We start from the raw sequence: 19,974 nt of genomic DNA, 5'->3' as shown, positions 1-19,974 counted from the left end.
GTGTGGTCGTCTACTTGACTGTCCAGGCTTGGACCTGTCGGAGAGGGAGACGATGCTCTTAGTAATTACGCCAGGAAAATGGGTGTCCCGTGCAAACCGGGAGGGATGGTCACCCCGTTCACAATACATGGGTGGCCAGGTCCCATCGTCCCCACCTCCAAGATACTGCTCACCTCTTTATCCTCCTCTCCATTTAGCTGATTATGCCTCATCTGCTAATGCCAGTGACCTAACTGGCTTCCTTACCTTTCAACTACAGCCCCTCCATCTTGGGTCTACATTGTTGCCACGGCAACCTTCCCAAAGCACAGCTACGACAATGCCTTGTCTTAGAAAACCTGCGATGGAGCACCATGTCGGGGCCGGGGGGGGGGGCCGCATGGTGGGGTTGGGGCTTGAGCTAACAGCATTGCATGGTGCCAAGGCGTCGCCCCTCTGCTTTCCAGCCTTATGTTCCACAGCTGCCCCGGTCCCTCAGCAGCACCGAGCTTTTCTGCTTCTCCCTCTGCTCCCTTCAAGCAGTTTCCCCCACCCCCTCGTCCCTGGGGAACAGAAGCCCTCCTGACCCACAGGACCTGTGTCTGCAGAGTGCCTCCCCTCAGGAGGGTGCTCATCTCTCCTCTTCCCCCCTGACCTTCCTGTAGCTTCTCCCCAGGATTTGTCACACCGAAGGGAGCAGCGTGTCTCCTGAGGCTGTGGGTCTGAATCCCAGGCTCGCCACTTGGGGGGGGGGGCTTCCTGAAGGCCTCTGAGTCTTCATTTACTGTAATGCAGATCCTGTCATGTCATCTACCTCACAGGGTGGCTGTGAGCAGCACGTGCGTGATGGGGCAAGGCCATTACCAAGTGCAGAGACTAGCAAATGCCAGTTCCTTTCACTTCCTTTTTGAAAAAAAAAATAGTTTATTTTTAGAGAGAGGGGAAGGGAGGGAGAAAGGGAAGGAGAGAAACATAGATGCGAGAGAGAAACATCAATTGGCTGCCTCTGGTCCGTGCCCTGACTCAGGACTGAACCTACAACCCAGACGTGTGCCTTGACTGGGAATTGAACTGGTGACTTTTTGCTTTGTGGGATGACACCCAACCAACTTTGCCACACGGGTCAGGGTCGCTTCTTTATTTTCTACTTTCCCAATATAGCCTAAGTTCCTTCAGAGCAGGTACCACGTTGGATTCCCCTTTGTATCTCCTGTGGCATCTAGCACAGTGAGTTGTGCTTGGTAAATCATAAATCAAATTGAATTAGAATTACCTGCGTGTCTTAAATTGTAGGATTAAGTTAAGAATAGGAAACAAGCCAAACCTCCATCGAGGGGTGCATGGGTCAACGACAGGTGGTGTGTCCGTACAGTGGAATGTTAGGCTTCAAAAAGGGGATTCTGACACATGCCACAACGTGGGTGGCCCTCGAAGACATGACGCTCAGTGAAATGAGCCAGCCACCAAAGGACAAGTACTGTATGATACCATGTATATGAGGTGCCCAGTGTAGTCAAATTCAGAGAGACAGGGAGCAGAGTGGGTGGCGGTCACCTGGGGGGTGGGGGGCGGGGAAGTGGGGACTCGCTGTCTCATGGGGACAGTTCCAATTTGGGAAGATGAGACGGTTCTGGAGGTAGCAGTGATGGCTGCATAGAAATGGGAGTGTTCTTACCGCCATTGATCCCCTACTTAAAAAATGGTTAAAATGGTTTTAGGTTATGTATATCTGACCACAATATAAAATGTTAAAAAAAACACAATTTATTATGCTCACAGCCAAGTGAGTCCATTCAGAGAGGAGAACAGTGTGTGTGTGTGTGTGTGTGTGTGTGTGTGTGTGTGTGTGTGTGTGTGGAGGGCCCAGCTAGGCCCTGCCTGAGCCCTGGTCTGTGGGGAGAGGGCCTGAACCCTCGCTGGGGCTGGGCATTGTAGTCCCTCTGTTGACCGCTGATGCCTGACAAGGAGGAGCTTAGGGTGGGGATGAAGACAGGTGCCTGACACCACAGAGGTGGGCCCCTTCTGATTATTCTGGGCGGGTGGGGCGTCCTGTTCCAGTCAACATGGTAAGAGATTTTCTTTTCTGATAAGTACCTCAGACCATTTGAAAATATCTTCTTAGTGTCTCCTCAGCAAAGACAAACAAACAAACAAAACTTGTGGAGGAACTGAATTTGCAAAATAGGGAGCAAACGTTTGGGGGAATGAATGTAAAACTGAGCAATTCTGAGCAATTAGCAGAAGAAGGGGGCAGATGGCAGGGAAACCGCCCACTTGTTCATGGAGGGGACCCCTGGTGCTTCCCGCCCCGCGCCCCCCAAGCCGGTCAGAGCACCAGCTGGGGACCCTTCCAGGCCTAGCCGCCACAGTTCAGCCCTCTGGGGGCTGTGTGCCCTGTGGTTCCACTGGACGCACTGCTCCTCTTCTGCCTTCCCCCAACCTGGCTTCTCCTTAACGTGAGCTCTTTGTATTTAAGTGAAAGTTGGTTTTCAAAATTACCAAGACACCAACTTGGAGGCTAATTTTAGAATTTCCTGACACCCTCTGGGATAATTGAAGATGTGCTGGGCGGACCTCGGGGGAGAAGGAGGTCCAATCAGGATTGGCAAAGTGCGCAAGCCCAGCGGGGAGCGGCCTGTCCCACGGTTCAGAGCTGATCAGAGGGTGTCACTAGTAATAAAGATCGATTGTCCCCAGCTCACTGCCGTCAAAATGACTTAGATTGAAAGAGGCAGTCATTAAGGAGAGCGAGTTTCTTCAGGTTTCACAGGTACTGCTTAGAACTCCTAATGGCCTGTTCTCTGCGTGCCTGCGTTCTTGCTTCGCTGGAATAATTTGATTTGAAAGCACTTGACTCAGATTTTAGTCATCTTTTGGCTGTTCCACAGCCTGGGCCATTAGTCTGAAAAAAGATTCAGTGTAGCTCCAAGCGGCAGCATTGTTCTGCATTCACAGACTTGCCCAGCTCACCCTGGAGGCCGCCTTGGGGCGGGGAGGGGGCGGGCTCCACTCCCACACACCTGCCTCCCCTTTCCTGTAACGGGTCTGCGGACCTCCCCCCCCCAGACACCCAGGTGAGGTTCTGTGCTATTAGCTTTGGAATCATTGTGCCTGCACATCACGGGTCTATCTGTCCCTGCTCCTTCCTGTCCTCTGCGTGGCTTTAGGAAGCCATCTTTTTCTCTTTGAGCCACCACAGGGACAACAAAAGGTTTGTTATTTGGCCACTAAAGGAAAATAAAGGTGTCTTCACATGATCACTTCTCTTTAACAGAAAAAAAATCTAAGTAAACTAGGAAAAAACTCATGCTATTCTTTCTGTTACATTTCCTTCTAATACTGTATGCGTAAATCCGAGAGCAACTGTTTTTTCAAAAAAATTTGGGACAGGTGATACGCAGGGAAGACCTCAACAAACACACACTGCCTTGTCTGGTTGTTCTCTTCCACGGTGCGTCTCCATCTCGGCTGTTCTTTGGAACTTTATCATTGTCAAGGAATCATATACCAAGTTGTTTTCTGCCCCCTTTTTTGATGTATTTAGAAACAGTTTCCTGAACTTCAGTGAATTTCTTCGTTATTTGAAAAGTGGTATTGTTAAAATAATGATGGCAACATCACATGGTCATGGAAAAAAAAGTCTGGCCGGAGGGAAGTTTATGAGTAGAAGTGACCCTGTTTCTCATTCCCATTCTCCAGGGAACCCACTGAAAGCAGCTGGTGTTAGTCTTGCGGGCCTTGTAAAACACATTTAAACACGTGTGCACACTCACAGAGGTTGTTGGTGTGTGTTTTAAAGTAAAGACACATATAGGTTTTAAAAATTGCTGGTCATTCTATGCGTAGTGTTCTGTGATGCACTGTGCTAAGGCAATAATACGTCATGGACACAATCCCATATTAGTAAACATACTCTGATCTCACCTTTTGTGACAATTGCTTACTATTCCATAAGGAAGGTGTTGAGCATATACGACCATCTCCTTGGTAGTGGGCTCACTCATACATTTAACAAACATTCCTTGATGCGCATTTATATGCTGAGCTCAGCGCAGCACAGGGAGTATGACGGCGGCGAGCAAAAGGTCAGACGTCTAGTGGGGAGACAGATGTTAATTAAATTCACAAACCATGCAAGCCAGTGCCGTGCGAAATATAGTGGGGAATTTAACTCAGGGAGGCCGAGAAAGCTCTCCCTGAGGAAAGACCCTTGAATCTCGATCTGAAGATGGAACCTTCCGGCAATCTAATTCTGGGAATTTAAACACGGAGGCGTATTCTAGGCCACCGGGGCCAAACCCAGCACGGTGAGAGGAGCCTGCTGAAGGAAGGCTGCAGGGGCCGGGGCTGGAGAGGTGAGGCTGGAAGAGGGGACCAGACTAGACCGGGACCTGTGGGCCGTTCAGGGGTGTTTCGCTGTTACCCTGACAGCGGTGTGACGCCACGGAAGTGTTCTAAGCAGAGTGGGTTGGGGGTGGCACGACCAGAATGGCATTTTGGGAAGAACTCCTCCGGCTTTATGTGGTGAAGGATTAGAGAGCAGTAGACCAGTTAGGTGTCCATGAGTCCAAATGAGAGATGATGGTGTCTTGGCCCCAGATGGTGTGGGCGGAGGGGGAGAGAAGTGGACAGGACAGTGAGCTGTGCAGGAGCGCCAAGCGAAAGGACTGGGTGTTAGCTTGGATGGGGGAGGGGTTAGGAGAAGGAAAGGCCCGGCTGATGCCTAGATTCCTGGATAGGGGTTGGCGGGGAGGCAGGTCAAAAGAGAACTGGGTTTCGGCAGTGGAGGGGGTAGGATGGGGGCAGAATTTTGTGCACATTGAGACATCCAGGGGATCTCGAGTATGCAGTTGTATATCCCAGACACCAGGTTGGGCATCATTTGCAAGGAGGTGACATTGATACCCGGGGTGTGGCAGAGAGTTCCCCTGGGGAGCGTGTAGAGAGAAGGCAAGAGAGGCTAGACCAACCCTAACCTTCTTTCTTTCAACGGACCCATAGAATATTTTGTGACTGCTGTGGGCCACGGAAAGACTTGGAGGCGGTCGTCTGGTGATTTAAATAAGTCACAGTGGTTTTAAGGAAGGCGGCACTGCAGAGCAAGTAAGGCATCTTCCTGTCGATGCAGGGCCAGCCCCGGGGGCCCTAATTCCAGCTGTTTGACCTTGGGCTAGACTCACCTTTTTACGTTTCTCATGTGAAAAAATGAGGATAATAATATGTGCTTTCTACCTCACGTGGTTCACGTGCGGGTCAAACGAGGTCATGCATGTGAAAGCACTTTGTCACGTTTCCATAACACACAACGTGGTTGCTCGGGACCAGTGGGCTCAAATTCATTTCAGAGTTGAAGCAAAATGCATATTTTTTTTTCAGCCTAGGCTGGGCGGACATGGAACAAAATACAGTTGGATATTTAAAGTATCTCTAACAGCTCCACATTTTATTTTAGCTGAAGTCATTGTGCTCTTTCACACAGAATAATGGACAGAGTGATAGGGGGCCCATGAGCTGATGTGCCTCAAAGACATTCTGAGCCAGCCAAGGTCTGCAGAAGGGCACTTAAATTGATGCAGAGGGCCGAGAGGATTCTTTGTGAGGGATGATAAAAGAATTAGGGCTCTTCATTCCAGAAAGACACAGGCTAAGAGGAGGATATGATTGAAATTTATAAAATAAGGAAAATCATAGGATAAAAATATGAACTTATTAAGTCCCAGAGCAGAAGAATGAGGGACCACTTTATCCTTTTTAAGAAGTAGTTTTAGGGCAAAGTAAAAATAGCACTTCTTTACATGGGAAGGGTAAGCTTATGCAAGTTATCACTTTCAAAGTCTGCAAGGACTAGAACCAAATATTATAAAGGAAAGATTTCTATTGTGCGGAGGGTAGATTCATAGGCGATTATGAAGTGAAATTAGGACCCTTCAGGTAAACTTTCCCCGTCTTGGGAGGTGACATGTAGGGGTGACCATTCAGCCTCCTGCCTCTTGTCTGGCATCCCTGTCCATCTGGACTCCCAGAGCCCAGAATTTGGGCTCAGAAGGCCAGGCTGCAAGTGTGACCTCTCGGTCCTTTAGGGAGTCCCCTCTTCTTCGTGGGCCTCCGTTTCTTTATGAAAAAAAAAAGAGGAAAGAACATTAACCTCTGCTTACCATTGTGAGGGAGTCAAATGAAGCGATGTTTCTGAAAGTGCTTTGCGGTTGATGAGCAGATATTATCTTTATGAGCGTGTAAGGGTTTCTCCTTCTGTTTCAGCATTTTCAGTTCTGTGCTCTCCAGGTGGGTCGACCTTCACCTTGTCCGTCCTTCTTGATCCTGGCCTTGTTAGGGAGCAGTGTTTGTCGATTCTGAAATGAAGAAGGGGATGGAGGTGGAGGACTAACCTCTGACCCTCTCGGGAGGTGGAGAACCTGCAGACGGCCCTTCCCTCCTTCCCGTTCTCTCCCCATGAAGGCGGTGGGGATTTCATGAGCCTCTCTTCTCCTTCGGATGTTTTGCTGGTGAGATGCCGCCTAAAGGATGGGTCTTCTGGTCCCTGGGCGACCTCGAGGGTTCTTGTGGGTCTTGGGAGACTGAAGAAGGGGCCAGTGCAGGGGCTAGAGGAGAAAAACCACGGGGACTGGTTTCCTGTGGCTTCTCCCAGGTTCTGGATTTGAGGGAGAGAAAAATACGACTCTGAAATTTCCTTCTACAATGTCCATTGCAGTTCACTGTGGAAACAAAGCTGATAGAGATTTGGAGAGAGGGTTTGTCTTGCTTGGACGGTTGGTCCTCTGAATTTTGTTTCCCTTGAGAGCTGAACTTTGGGGGACGAGGTGCATGGCAACATCAGGAAGAGAGAGCTGTAACAAAACACCTCCTTATTTCCTCCATAGCGAATAGAAACTGCTTCACCCGGCCTCTGAGCACTGCACCACACAGCCTCCCCTGACCTCAACTGCCGTGGGGGTGAGGGGAAGGGGTATGGCCCCTGAGCCAGGCAGCCCTGGATCTGAGTTTGGGCTTTACCTCTAGCTAGCTGCATGGGCTCAGTTTCCGACCCATAAAGTGATGATCACGCCAACCCCCTTTATCCTTGAGTGGCAGCGAGGACCACATGATGCCCTCACTTGGGAAGCACTTAGCAGGGTGCTTGGCAAAGCTTCCGCCCTGAACAACTGTCAGCTTCCGTCCCGCCCACCAATGCCCTCTACTCTGAGGAGATTTCCGATGGCTGGACCGCAAGCTCTGTGAAAGCAGGGAGGACCGGGGCGTGCTTTGCTCGCTTCTGTCCGTGGTACACGCAGCGCCTGAAGAAACAAATCTCCCGGCCATTCCCTTCCTGTGCAAGTTGCACACCCATTCAGGGCCCAGCCGAAGGCTAGTTTCTCAGTGAAACCAGATCGCATTGACCTTGCTTTTCCAGGAACCCCAGAGCACACGCTGCCTCCCAGAGAGAGCGCTGGGGCTGCCTGGCAATCTTGGCGCGCGTCTGCGAATCTTCTCCTTCACTGCTGTTCAACACTTAGAGCCGCACAGCCTATGACCAGGGCCCAGGGTTAGAGACGTGACCAGGGAGGGAGTGGCTTCCTTAGACTAGGAACCTGTAACTGACATTGTCTCCTGCAGGAGACCCCGTGTTGCAGACCCTAGAGAAACCCATTCTGTGCTGTCACAGGACACTGCGGGGTGCTTTGCAGAAGCCTCTCACTCAGAGGTCCTGGGAGATCTGTTTCCTGGCACGTACAGCATCCTCTTTCCTGGCGTCTTTGAGTGGATGGGAAAGCTGGGCAGGGGGTTTGCATTAGTGCTGATTTGTCGGAGAAAAACCCGTCAAGGGGCACTCAGAACATCTCTCTCCTAAGAACAGCAGTCACACATCAATTGGTTCCACTTTCCTGCAATGCAGGGTGATTGCTTAAAAGATTCCTCTGCCATTTTTTTTGTTTTTTGGGTTTTTTTTGTTCTGAAACCGCAAAAGCCAGTGGTAAGAGCTGGAACAGGTCCCCTGGATTTCTGTCTCCCTTTATTCTCTGAAGAAAGGATCAAGGGTAACAGTGCTTTAAAGGCAGGCATGGGGAAGGGGGGCCTCCTGTCTCCGGTTTCCGCTGTGTCCCAGGTCCACCTTCTGATGTAGGCTCCAGGCCACCCCCCTCAGTTCCGGTGGGGCGAACCACTGCGATCCACCAGGGACCCTCCCTGCAGGTTCCAAGTCCAGGTCAATAACCCAGCTGTTCCTATCGAATGATTCCCCTTTGAATTCAGCTTGTAAGATTTCTCACTTTGTTCATTTTCATTCTCTCCTTTTCTTTAAAGGTTTTTTTTTTTCTCCTTAAAAATAACCACAAGGAGACCTTGTGATCCTCTTCTTACTGACCCAGATATTTGAAGAGCAGCTTCTGGGACCGTAGGCTGGCTTCTGGGACCGTAGGCTGGCTCTCGGGAGCCGATTAGCTAAATGTAATCATAAAATATTAACCCCATTCCCCACACATAACATACTCTCCTTGTTTTTCCTCACCTATCCAAAACCTGACTCTCCCATCCATGCATTGCCGAAAAGGCCACGGTCTTGAGGATAAAAGACTTGGGTTCGATTCCTGACTTGGAAACTTCTACGCTCTTTGACCTTGGGCAAGCAAGCCACTTGGTGTGTGTGAATCTCGGTTTCTTCACCTGTTGTAAGCCAGAAATGCTGATCATCTCATGGGGCGAGGCTTCAGGGTGACTGAGATCACAAAATGGGCTCCAAAGGCATGCCTGTCAAACTCCAGTGAGCCTAATTTGAATAATCCTGGACTTATTGGTCTGTCCTATGTGTGTGTGTTACTGAGTCTACCGTACCGACATCATACCACTTCACAATGGACGATACGTTACCTTTAATATGTGGCTCTGCTTCCTTCACACCCCCAGCTGCTGGGTAAGTTCCTTGCACGTTGCAGCGCACTTTATTTTCCTTGTGTCAGTTGTGGCAATAATAGGCCCCTAGTCCTTGGATAGCTGATTGCTGGAGGATGTGACCCGTCAACCAGACTGGGGTTCCGTAGCACAGCAGAGGTTAGTGTCTTTGTCTTTCTCCCTCCAGTCTCACTGATTGCCGCTAATGGTGAGAGAGTAGGAAGTCTCGTAGGGTTTTCTTATCTGGTCAATGTACGGCTTCTCATCAAATACATTCTATTGGGTATCGACAGATACTGCTGACTCGCCATGAGTGCAAAGTATGTTTAAATCGTTTATCCACTCCGAGGATGGGTTTTCCCTGAACCAGCTCTGATTTTTCATTCAGGTGGGGTTGAGGTGGGCCACTGAGCTCAGGGCACAGAGATCTATAAAGGAGGCCTACACTGCACCCTCTTCTGCTGTGACAAGCTCTCAGAGCACTTCATAGTGACCCAAAGAGCCTGTGTTCTTCAGGGAAGAACAGTATTCCTGGCTGTCACGTCACCTCCATGAAGTGTCTATTGTGGGTTCAACTGTGTCCCCCCAAAAGGTATGCCGAAATCCTAGCCACACTTGCGAACGTGACATTATTGAGAAATAGGGTCTTCCTAGCTGCAGGGAAGCTAAGACGAGGTCACCCTGGGTGGCCTTCATGCAGTGACTGGTGCCTTTATCAGTAGAGGGAGATGCGGACACACACAGAGGGAAGACTGACCCTGGGGAGACTGAGGCAGAAATTGGAGTGATGAGGCTACAAGCCAAGGATTGCCGGGAGCCAGGAGAAGCTAAGAAGAGGCGGGGAGGGTTCTCTCACAGAGCCTTCAGAGGCAGCAGCGCCCTGCTGACACCGTGAGTTCAGACTTCCCGCCTCCAGAACCGTGAGAGACTAATTCCTCTGTTTTAACCCACCCAGTCTGTGGCAGTTTGTTATGGCTGCGGGAATGAGTGTGGCGCCAGGGAGCCTAAATAAAATGCAAAAGGAAGGCTCTGATTAGAACTGAGCACTCACCTTCCCTGAAAGACCTTGGTACTCGTCTCATGGTGCCTTTCCTTGCGATGACCTCAGTCTGGGACCCCCACGCCCTCCTTGTCCACGTAGCTCTGTATGTCTCCTTATTTGACTTCCTCTTGCACCCTCCTAACCCCGAAGCTCCACTCCCCCACCCAATGTCCTCGCCATCTTCCCTGAAGGTCCCCCTCACCTTTATGCTCTGACTGATACCTGACGCACTCCTAGGGATCTGGGGAACCCGGGCCTGATGGCGGTGGGGTAGGGGCCTGCTTTGCTCCTCATGGCCACTCCCCGACGCTTGTTCCCCCCTGCCCCTTCCCCACCAGTTTTTTTTACCCCCTCCCCCTGGCAATCATCACACCACTGTTTTGAAGGAGAGGCCACCTGATCTTCGCAAACCTCCCATGCTGTGGTTGGCCCCCACCCTGCACTCATGCCTTATCCAGTTAGGGCTCTGGGCCCTGCTGGCTCACTCCACCCTCCTCACCAGTGCTTCTGTCCTCACTCTTGCTGGATGGCCCACATAGGTCAGCCGATCTCAACCCTGGCTGCACTTCAGAAACGTATTTGGGAAGCCTTAAAAAAGAGAAAGCAAACCAAGGCATTACACTCCCTCCCCGCAACCAATTGAGTCAGAATCTCTGGGGGTTGGAGGCCTGTGTGTTTTCCCCAGGTCATGCTGGTATGCGACTAGGTTTTCGACCACTGGCATAGGTGACCCAAGCGACACTGTGGCCTTTCGGAGCCTCCTCACTTCCAGCAAGCCTATCCCCCACCTCAGCCGTGTTGAGTTCTGGCATCCCCCGTACTTTCAGCCCTCTCCCTGTAGAATCCCAGCTCCAGCCATTCTTTGACCTCACCACGTCCACCTGTCCCTCGCCACCCATCTCAGCCAACCTGTGTCCATGGCCCAGGCTCAGCCTCTTACCCTCTCCCCTTCTCTACTGTCTTCACCTGGCATCCCCCGCCCCCCCGCCCCTGCTAATGCTCTACTCACCTATTCACATCTGCCCATAGGCACCAAATGTCAGAATGTTGATGGATGAAGAAACTCAGCTGCTTCCTGGTCTTCACTTGGCGAAGGAAGAGCTCAGGCAGCTGCTTGGTGCTGCCCACCCTGCTGCTTCATGTCCCTGCCGGGTCACTGTCCTCTCTTCCGAGTGCTCTTTCACACCTTCTCTCTCCAGACCAGCTCCCTCCAGCGCCTCTGGCCTTCTCACTCCTCCAATAGGCCAACCGTGTTGCTGCCTCAAGACCCTCCATTTACAGTTCACTCTGCCCTCCTCGCTGCCTCCCAGACCTCTCCGTGGGACAGCCCTCCCTGGGTTCATCTCGCCTTCACAGGGAAGTGTACTGTCTGCTGTTACAGGATGGCTTTGTTTTTGTTTGCTTCTCTGGCTCCCTCCCTAGCACGTAGGTTTCCTAAAGGCGGTTCCATTGTGGTCTGCTTAGTTCTTGTCTAGGTCCCCAACACTAGGAGCGGAGCGAGGTGCCCCAGAAGCTCTCTGCGTGTGAATGAATGAGTGAGGGAACAAACAAACGAACAGATCCATGCTGGGTATTTTTTAACTGACTTGGGAGGCCGTACAAACAGTGATTAGATGGCTAGTGATTGTGGGTGACTTTGTTCTTTACTTTTTGTGTTTTTCAGTTCCTTGTCTTTTTTACGCACATGTCAACTTAAAAAAATAAATGTTATTAAAAAAATAAAAATAATGAAAAAGGCAGTGACTAGATGTTTGAGCTCTTGATTGGTACTAGCCTGGATCCAAGGTCTGGTCCTCTCCTCGCTAGCTTTGAGCAAATCGCTTTGAGCAAATCGCTCACCCTCTCTGGGCTTTAGTTGTCTCATTTGTAAAGAATTAGGATATTAGGAGCTACTCCACAGGGGTGCTGTGTGGATTACATACAATCACATCTGAAAACAGCCCCAAACCTGGCACATTATAAGTAATCAACAGATGTTTGATAGTAATAATTTGATAGTAATAATAATTTGATAGTAATAATAATGTTACCCCAATACATTTAATTAATAAAAATTAAATGCTTTACCTATTATGATCTGATTGTTCTTCACACAACCCCTGAGACGGTAACTGTCAGGCCCACCATACGAACCGGGAGACTGAGGCTCAGAGAGGTTCAGTGACTTACGTGACATCGGGGAGTTAGAGAGTGGCAGAGCCAGGGACCCAGGCTGGCGGTGTGGCTTCAGCACCCACGCGTGTGAGCATCGTGATGTGCTGTCTCTGCTCAAAAACGGGCTTTCTACCTTTTGTGTCACTTCTCCCAGGCGGTTCCAAGATGCTCTCCCATCTGTGACTCAGTCTTGTGGTGGGCGAGCACGAGACTTTCCGTCTGTGTATATGAGGTCTGTCTGGAGGAAGTCCAACCGTTGTTAATATAACAAGAACGGTGTGAGCCCATATACTTCATCTTATTCAGAAAACGTGACCTTTCCCGTGTTCTAATTATGTCCTTTTCCCCTCCCTGTTGATTATTTGGTCATCGGTCAATAAGAGTTTATTTCTCAATTTCTGGCTCTGTTCCTGCAATACGGAGATGGGTCAGTCCATTCCAACTCTCTTCTTCTTTTCCTCTGTTGGCATTTTCCCAAATGCTGCCTGAGTCCCAGCCAGAGGCGGGATCCGAGGCAGGCTGGTGGAGAGCGCATCAGCAACGTCTCCGTGAGAGCACATGCCGTGCGTGGGCCGTCCCTCTGCGCTGCACAGCATGGAAGCGGGTGAGGATGCAGCTGCCTCTGACATCAGTCTCAAAGGAGAGGAGGGCTGGGTGAAGTCAGGGCCAGAGGCGTGTCTTACGTTTCTCTGTGGCGTGGCCTGTCTGCTCCAGGTGGGTTCAAGAACATCTATAGACTTCTGGAGTGTGTTGGCAACACAGAGGGAGATTTAGCAGCTGGACTCAGCATAAGAGCTCAGGCAAGTTACCAGGTGTCAACAATGTTTACATAATACAGTTTGCTTCATTGTTTCTCCTGGTTACATAAATAATTTTTTGAAAAAATTTAAATATCTACAAGCTTATAGAGAATAAAAGAAGTTATCTGTAATCCCACCACCTTAAGATATCTAATTGACACTTTTGCAAACTTACACATGCTTCTCTTTACGCGCACACACCATTCCCAGACACACGGTTTTATCTGGGATGCAGTGTAGTAGGTGTTGATTTATTGCTAAGCCTCTTAAAAAGTTGCTTGGATATAATCACATATTACTAGATGTGCACATGTAATAGCATATGGGATAATGTTCAATATCCCATATACTTTTTTGTTTAATAATATGTTATGGCAACCTCAGTAGTCTGATATTATACTTTTTTTTTGCTCTATAATATGCCATAGAAACCCCTTACCTGATGCAGCTGTAATTTATTGTTTGTTATTAAATGGTCTAACATTCCATGACAGAACTATCTCAATCTGTTTAATCATTTCCCTATTCATGAACATCCACTTACTCAGTTTTTGCCCACTCCAACCTCATGCAGACTTTTTAAATGAACTAATATCCACAATGCTGATTAAAAGTCTCCAAATTTTACTTTCTCAATTTCTACTCCTGTTTTTCTTTTGGTTCATTATTAACTTGCTGTCATGATTGTTTAGGAAGTCAGTATACTGTTTAAGTTCTCTTTGGAATTCTTATTTAGTCTTTTGTGTGTTTTTTTTTTTATAATCTCAGGTACTGGAGTCTTTTACTTAGACCTTCTCAATATGGTGGTCAGATCATGTTTCCAGCCTCAGGAGCCACACACAAAATCATTCCATTGAGAAACTGTTGCTCAAGCAGAAAGGTTCCGGGCGGCTGACGTGGCATCATAGTTCACAGTGTCTGCCAGCTGTGAGTAACAGCAGGCTGTCATGCTGGGGTAGAGCAGAAGCAGCAGCAGCAACAGCTCCTGATTTAGGGGCAAACTATGTAAGTACTCATTTTCACCATTAACCAATTAACCCAAACCAAACCCAAACTGAAGAGTGCTGGGAGGGAATATAGTTCTTACTAGAAACCCTTTAGTAGGTGCATTTGAGAAGCATTTGGTCTCAGCCAGAGTAGGAAGGCATCAAGCCAGCATATGGTTCTTAGCAAAATGAAGAACTTCACAGGGTTTTGTTGGAAAAACAAACAAACAAACAAACAAACAAACTTCAACTGTGGCTCATGCCACTTTCAAACCCTAACTCCTCAAACTGACTGTGGACCCTGGCTGTCTGCTGAGGCATGGATTGAACTGAGGATGTGCAAAAGGACATGTGAGTTAATTCATGTAAAACTTTAGGGAGGTTCGATTATTGAGAAGACGAAGAGGCTTAGCAGTTACAGTGTTTGGGGGAGAGGAGGTAGCCTGTTAAATATTTTGAGGAAGATGCAAGTTGGTTAGAGCTGACTGAGAGGAGATGTGGAAACTTCTGTTCTCAGGGTGCATGGATGGCTAGGGGGCGTGGTGCCTGCTAACCCACGGCAAAATGAAGCCCTGGCCCAGCTCCCGTTAGCAGGGGGTGGCTCTACAGCTGTGGTTCCCAAGGCTTCCACCCTGGAAGTCACATCCGGAGTCCTGGAATTTTCAGAGTTCACAAACCACGTGCTTATGAGTTGGTGGTTTTTTTTCTTTTCCTTTTTGTTGAGACCTTTTACTCCGATGTTCAGCTCTGCATGAAATGTCACAAATGACCAACAGCGATCCCCCTCCGAGTATGGCTAACCTACTAACAGATCTTCGGATGGTCACCTCTGTGCTGGGGATACCTAGGAGAAGAGGTCCCTGGCCCTGTGGAATTTGCTGCCTGGCAGGAAAAACAGATGCTATGAGAGAAGGAATGAATAGAGGGAGGGGAGTCAGGATGCCTGGATTAGAGTCCTGGCCTTGATCCCAATTAACCATATGGCACTCTGGGCTCCCGTTTATGTGCTATACAATGAATGCATCAGGAAGGGATTCATTGCAACGCTTCAGTAATTGATTCCTCACCTAGTGTGAGTTTTTCCCTTGCTGAACAGCTTTTCACATAGCATTGAATTTGCTCCACGTCCTACTTGGAAACAGGTGTTTACTGATGAAATGGACCGCAGGCTTTATCAAATTGTGCTTTTTTGTAACAGAAACTTGAAGCATCCTCCTGGACGGGCCTCTTTACAGTGCAGTATAGGTAGGAGTAAAGGTTGCTTCTGCGAAAGATGTCTAAAAGCTGACAACCCATCTTACCTGTCTGAGTTTCTATCTGTAAATGGTTATTGATTGGAGCAAATACCTTTCCAACAGCTGCTGATTTCTGAGGGGCAAATATACAAAAGCCTGACACTAAGGAAAATGAAATTGCTTGAAATAGGTGTGACCCACAGGCCACAGGCTCAAAGAAATGAAACTGCATCAAAAATAAAACCAGTGTTTTCAAATAGAATAGAAAATATAAAGAAGAAAGAAGAGAGGGAGAAAGAAAGAAAGAAAGAAGAAAGAAAGAAAGAAAGAAAGAAAGAAAGAAAGAAAGAAAGAAAGAAAGAAAGAAAGAAAGAAAGAAAATTCCCACCACTGGTGACTGTAGGGTGCACCCTCAGCTTCCGGAAACCCATCAGTCATTTTGGGCTTTGGAATTTGTGGGAGTCTCATTAACCCGTTTGAATGGAATCATGGGTAAAAGCAATTTCTTTCCTATGAGTATGCACATTATCTTCCCCATCAGCCCGGCCTGGCCTAGCTCCCAAAATTATCCACACAGGCATTCATACATCCCTCACTGCCTCCCTCCCTTCTCAAGGACAGAAGTGTACTTCCTGATCCTGGAGCTATCCCTTCTCTTGGGCTATGAGTCCCACCCCCATCGGCCTCCCGAGGGACCACATCCATCACCCATTTTCTTTATTCTCCCGTCTCTTCAACCTCTCTTCTAAGGGGCTTCCCACCGTAGGTAGACGTGTTTGAGTATCTCCCATTTGGTGTCAGCCAGCCAACCAGCCAGCCAGGGAATGACAACTCATGGCCCCTCCTTACAGTCCTATCCCCTTTCTCACCATTCCACCAACCCTACGGAATCCAGGGGACAAGTTCATGTTCTTGCGCAACTTGATCTCTTGTATCTCTTTTCTTTATCTCTTCCTCCTTCTTGACACTCTCTTCTTTCTTGGCTTCCTTGGTGTCGTTCTGACTCTTGATAGTCTTCATGAACTTCTCTTTCTCTCCCTTTTACCGTGCGCGATCATTTTCTTATTTTGAAATCTGTTCTCTTCCTTGACAATCTCATCCATATCCTTGGCTTTAATAATGGCTTGTGTGCTAATAACGCCTAGATCAAACCTGATAACACCTACATACAAATCTTCAGGAAAGAAGCAATGTACAAAGAAACGAACACCACCTACCGCAAACCTAAGTCCCAGCAGATTTCTCTCAGGGAGCTTCCACTCTCTGCCGGAGACAGCTCCAGTGCCTCGTCCTGAAGGCCACGTAACTAACTGGGGCCCAGCCTGAACTTCCCTTTCCCCACAAAACTTGCTTCTTCCAGTAAAACGCACTCCAATCTTGATCAGGAACATTACCATTGACCTTCATCCAGCCAGAGCTGAAGAAATCCAGTTAACCTTTAAATCCCACTTATTCAGCTTCTGTGTTCTCTCCTGAACCCGACCCCCCGGCCCCTCTGACATTTTCCCCTCCACCATTGTGTTAGTTCAGCTTGCGTGGACTTTATAAAGGCAGACAATGGCAACTGCCTCTTAAGGTTCACCCTGCCTGCAGTCCGGCCTTCCTCCTGCCATTCTCTTCATTGTGACTGTGTGCTTTTCTAAAGTGTCAGCTTCGTGATGTCACTCACCTGCTTTGCATCTTTCAGAAGCATCTTGTCTTCAGCAAAAAATCCCAAACAATGGCCATCCGGCTTCTTTCCTCCCACTCCGTTGAGTCTGATTGAATATGGTGGGTGCCCGAGCCTGCCCCGCTGAGCCTCCCCTCCCTGCCTTTGGCCCAGCCTGTCTCCTGGTGAAGTCCTAATTATGCAACAAGGTTCAAGGAGCTTTCTCTCCCGGGAAGCCTTGCCTGAGTCGGTTCCCCTTCTCTAATAATATAATACTCTGAAACATTTCTCATATTTTTTAAAAGTGATTCGTTTATTTTATTTACCTCGTAAGTTGATGGTGAAAACCCAAGAGTTAGGATCATGTGTTTATGTCCTCATTCCTAATGCCTACCACGGCATGGGGAACATACCAGCTATTCAATAAACTGTTACTGAGTGACGGAATGGGAGACAGATGGCTGCCTGCCGCCACCCCAGGCTGGTATTCTAGCTCAGTCAACCCCAAAGAAAGTAAATTTCTTCCCTAATAGTTCAAGCTTAAGTTCTGGAAGCAAACGCCTTGGCCACGTCCCTAAACAGGTGCTGACTGCCAAATTCATTTGTTTGATGAGGGAGCTGCAACTCTAGCTGTTTACGTAGGACCTTTGTGTCCATTCTTAGAGCAAAAGACGGGGGTGAGTCCCATGCCTACTCTATAAACTGGGAGGAGACAGGGAAGTTTATCAAAGACAAAGTGATGGTGTTGCCAGAGCCAGGGGATAGGATGCCCGGCAGGCGAAAACAGCGCATGCCCACGGTATTGCGTGCAAACCATGGAGGCATTGAGGAAAGCTGGGGCCCTGCCTTCAGAATCAGCTCTCATCACCTCTTGTGTCTTAGTCCATTCAGGCTGCTATGACATGATACCACACACAGGCTGGCTTGTGAACAACGGACATCTACTCCTCACAGCTGTCGAGCCTGGGAAGTCTACGATCCAGGTGCTGGCACTCGGGGTCTGGTGAGGGCCCCCTCCTGAGATGACAGACAGCCATCATCTCACTGTGTCCTCCCGTGGCAGAAGGGGTCTGTTTTATAAGGGCACTAACCCTGTTCATGAGGACTCTGCCCTCCGACCTAATCACCTCCCAAAAGCTCCACCTCCTAATTCCATCACCATGGGGTTAGCTTTCAACATCTGAATGTTGAGGGGATGCCAACATTCAGTCTGTAGCAACTTCTTTGCATTCTACGCTCCAACCGCACTGAACGTAACAGCGACTGGTGGGTGATGCGCTGAATGCACAGGCCCCCCTTCCCCTCTGAGCCCTGTGGGATCCACCCTTTGACTGGGAACGTGATCTCTCTTGCTCGCCTGCCCTCCTTCCAGGCTCATGCGCTCACATCCTGCAGGTCTCCGTGGAGAGCTCTTTGCTAGGACGCCTCCTCTGACTAGGTCAGCAGCTCCACTGTGTGTTTCATCTGCTTCTCGCCGCCCCCTCTCCCGGAACTGACCACCGAATGGCCCATCACCGTGTCTGCGTTAGGCAGGAAGCTCCATAAGTGTAAGGAACCAGCTCACCTTGGTGCCTTAGAGGGGTCTGCAGTCAACACCTAGAACAGCGCTTGACATAAATACAAGATTTACTCAATTTCATGCCACTTCTTAGTTATTAAACAGGAGCAGGGACTGTTGGGGGTTCCTTCTGCACAGCCCTTCATTGGAGAAACTCTGGAGAGTCAGCTCACACAGGAGAAAATATTTACCACAATGAATAATGGGTTAATATTTGTCTAAAATATTATTTGTCGGATGGAAGATAATTTTTTTTAATTCCAAGGTAAAGCTGTGTACTCCAGTCAGATTCACTTGGTGACATTGTCCATTCTGTGAATGACATTTGGACCAGCCCTGGGACAGACATGGTGTCACAGGGTCATGAAATCATGAAGCAGAGAGAGTGTCACACCCTTAGTGGAAAAGGAAATGTTCTTAGGGAGCTCACACGGAAACTGCAGCACAAAAGTGATGTCGGGGAAGGCAGTAAGTATTTGCTCAGCACAGAGAGCATCTATCACATTCAGTTGTGGGACGCTCTCCCCAAATAACGAGCCTCGGCCACCTCCCTGGCGATGGCCGTGCGGGCAGGAATGCTTAGCGAAGAATCTTCCCCATCATCTTGCTGTACCGAAGCTTGAACTCTGTTTTCTGGCATCACACGTGGCTCCTATGGACATTGCCCTGATGTGCTAAATGCGGCATTGAAACAGCACTCCAGGGGACCGTAACGATCTGTAGTCACTCAGTCCAGACTGAGAGGACAGGGTTGGGAGAGCCATGGAACTGTGTGTGTGTTCACACTGTGCACGCACATGGGCTATTTCTGTGCATGGAGCCCTGGGCAGAGGAGGAGTCAGCAAAGTGGCGTGTGAACCTGGAAGTGAAAGACAAAGACTTATGGAAGACCCAGTTCTCCATTTAACAGGCATTTGGGTGTTTTTCCGTGCATTATTTCATTTTCGCAGCCCTGTTAGCTACTTTTTAGACTTAATTTTTTTAATTCTCACCCAAGGACTTTTTTTTTTTATTGCTTTAGAGAGAGGAAAGGAGAGAGAGAGAGAGGTGGGGGGGAAGGGGTGGGGAGAGCAAAACATCGATGTGAGAGAGAAACATCGATTGGTTAACTTGCATGAGTCCCTACCAGGGATTGAACCCACAACCAGGGTATATGACCTGAGTGGGAATTGAACCCATGACCTTTTAGTTTACAGGACAATGCTCCAGCCAACTGAGCCACACTGGCCAGGGCTAGACTTAATTTTAAAGATAAGAGAACTGGGGTTCATAGAGATTGAGTGATTTTTCCCCAAAGACACATGGCTGGGAAGCGGCACTGCTAAAACTGTATCTAGGTTCCAACATCTATTTCCTTCCCCCTAGGCCTCTGCTCCTCCCCAGAGTGACTGAGGGAAGGACATTTTATAAGGAAACACAAACGGGACTGTGGAAGTTGGAGAGGAGAATGCTGCTGAGTGGCATGCCTTCTATTCAAAGAGTTCACACGAGAGTTAAGAGTAACGCATGTGCATTGTGTTACATCAGGAGGGGCATCTTGACTCTATAATATTGGGGTGCACTTCTATAAGGAGCCTGAGGACCTGCCTTCCCTGGAGAACAAGCACCTTCTGTGCTGGGTGAACTGGGAAACCTTCCACAGAGAGGATTTTTATCCAGAGCCCCGCAGGTCCGTCTGTGGAAGAGCCA

At 48.9% G+C, this 19,974-nt stretch overlaps 1 protein-coding gene and 3 long non-coding RNA genes across 5 annotated transcripts in view; 1 reads left to right on the top strand and 3 right to left on the bottom strand.

Annotated features, from left to right (window-relative positions):
• Positions 1–50: 50 nt before the first annotated feature.
• On the bottom strand, positions 51–9,840 carry LOC118979213 (uncharacterized). 2 transcript variants are annotated; one of them, XR_005064866.1, is made up of 4 exons: positions 8,842–9,840; positions 8,483–8,637; positions 6,135–7,859; positions 51–882 (listed from the first exon to the last, which is right to left on the bottom strand). It is a non-coding gene; the product is annotated as an uncharacterized LOC118979213 (long non-coding RNA). The 2 variants fall into 2 exon arrangements; XR_005064865.1 differs by having other exon boundaries at positions 6,135–8,637.
• Positions 9,841–10,242: 402 nt separating this feature from the next.
• On the bottom strand, positions 10,243–11,889 carry LOC118979215 (uncharacterized). Its single transcript, XR_005064868.1, has 2 exons — positions 10,914–11,889; positions 10,243–10,492 (listed from the first exon to the last, which is right to left on the bottom strand). It is a non-coding gene; the product is annotated as an uncharacterized LOC118979215 (long non-coding RNA).
• A 935-nt stretch (positions 11,890–12,824) lies between these two features.
• LOC118979214 (uncharacterized) lies at positions 12,825–17,436 on the bottom strand. The gene is made up of 3 exons (XR_005064867.1): positions 16,749–17,436; positions 13,403–13,843; positions 12,825–12,835 (listed from the first exon to the last, which is right to left on the bottom strand). It is a non-coding gene; the product is annotated as an uncharacterized LOC118979214 (long non-coding RNA).
• The window catches only part of SEC16B (SEC16 homolog B, endoplasmic reticulum export factor), a 44,439-nt gene continuing 38,252 nt past the window's right edge, over positions 13,788–19,974 (top strand). Inside the window, exon 1 of the mRNA XM_037035226.1 lies at positions 13,788–13,863. The gene's annotated coding sequence lies outside the window, so the exon portion shown is untranslated. The remainder of the gene's footprint in view (positions 13,864–19,974) is intronic.

This window comes from Sturnira hondurensis, unplaced genomic scaffold (genome assembly GCF_014824575.4).
Source record: "Sturnira hondurensis isolate 20B ecotype Veracruz unplaced genomic scaffold, ASM1482457v3 Scaffold0022215, whole genome shotgun sequence".
NCBI classification, from domain to species: Eukaryota; Metazoa; Chordata; class Mammalia; order Chiroptera; family Phyllostomidae; genus Sturnira; species Sturnira hondurensis.
This window is presented reverse-complemented; position numbering and strand designations above follow the sequence as displayed.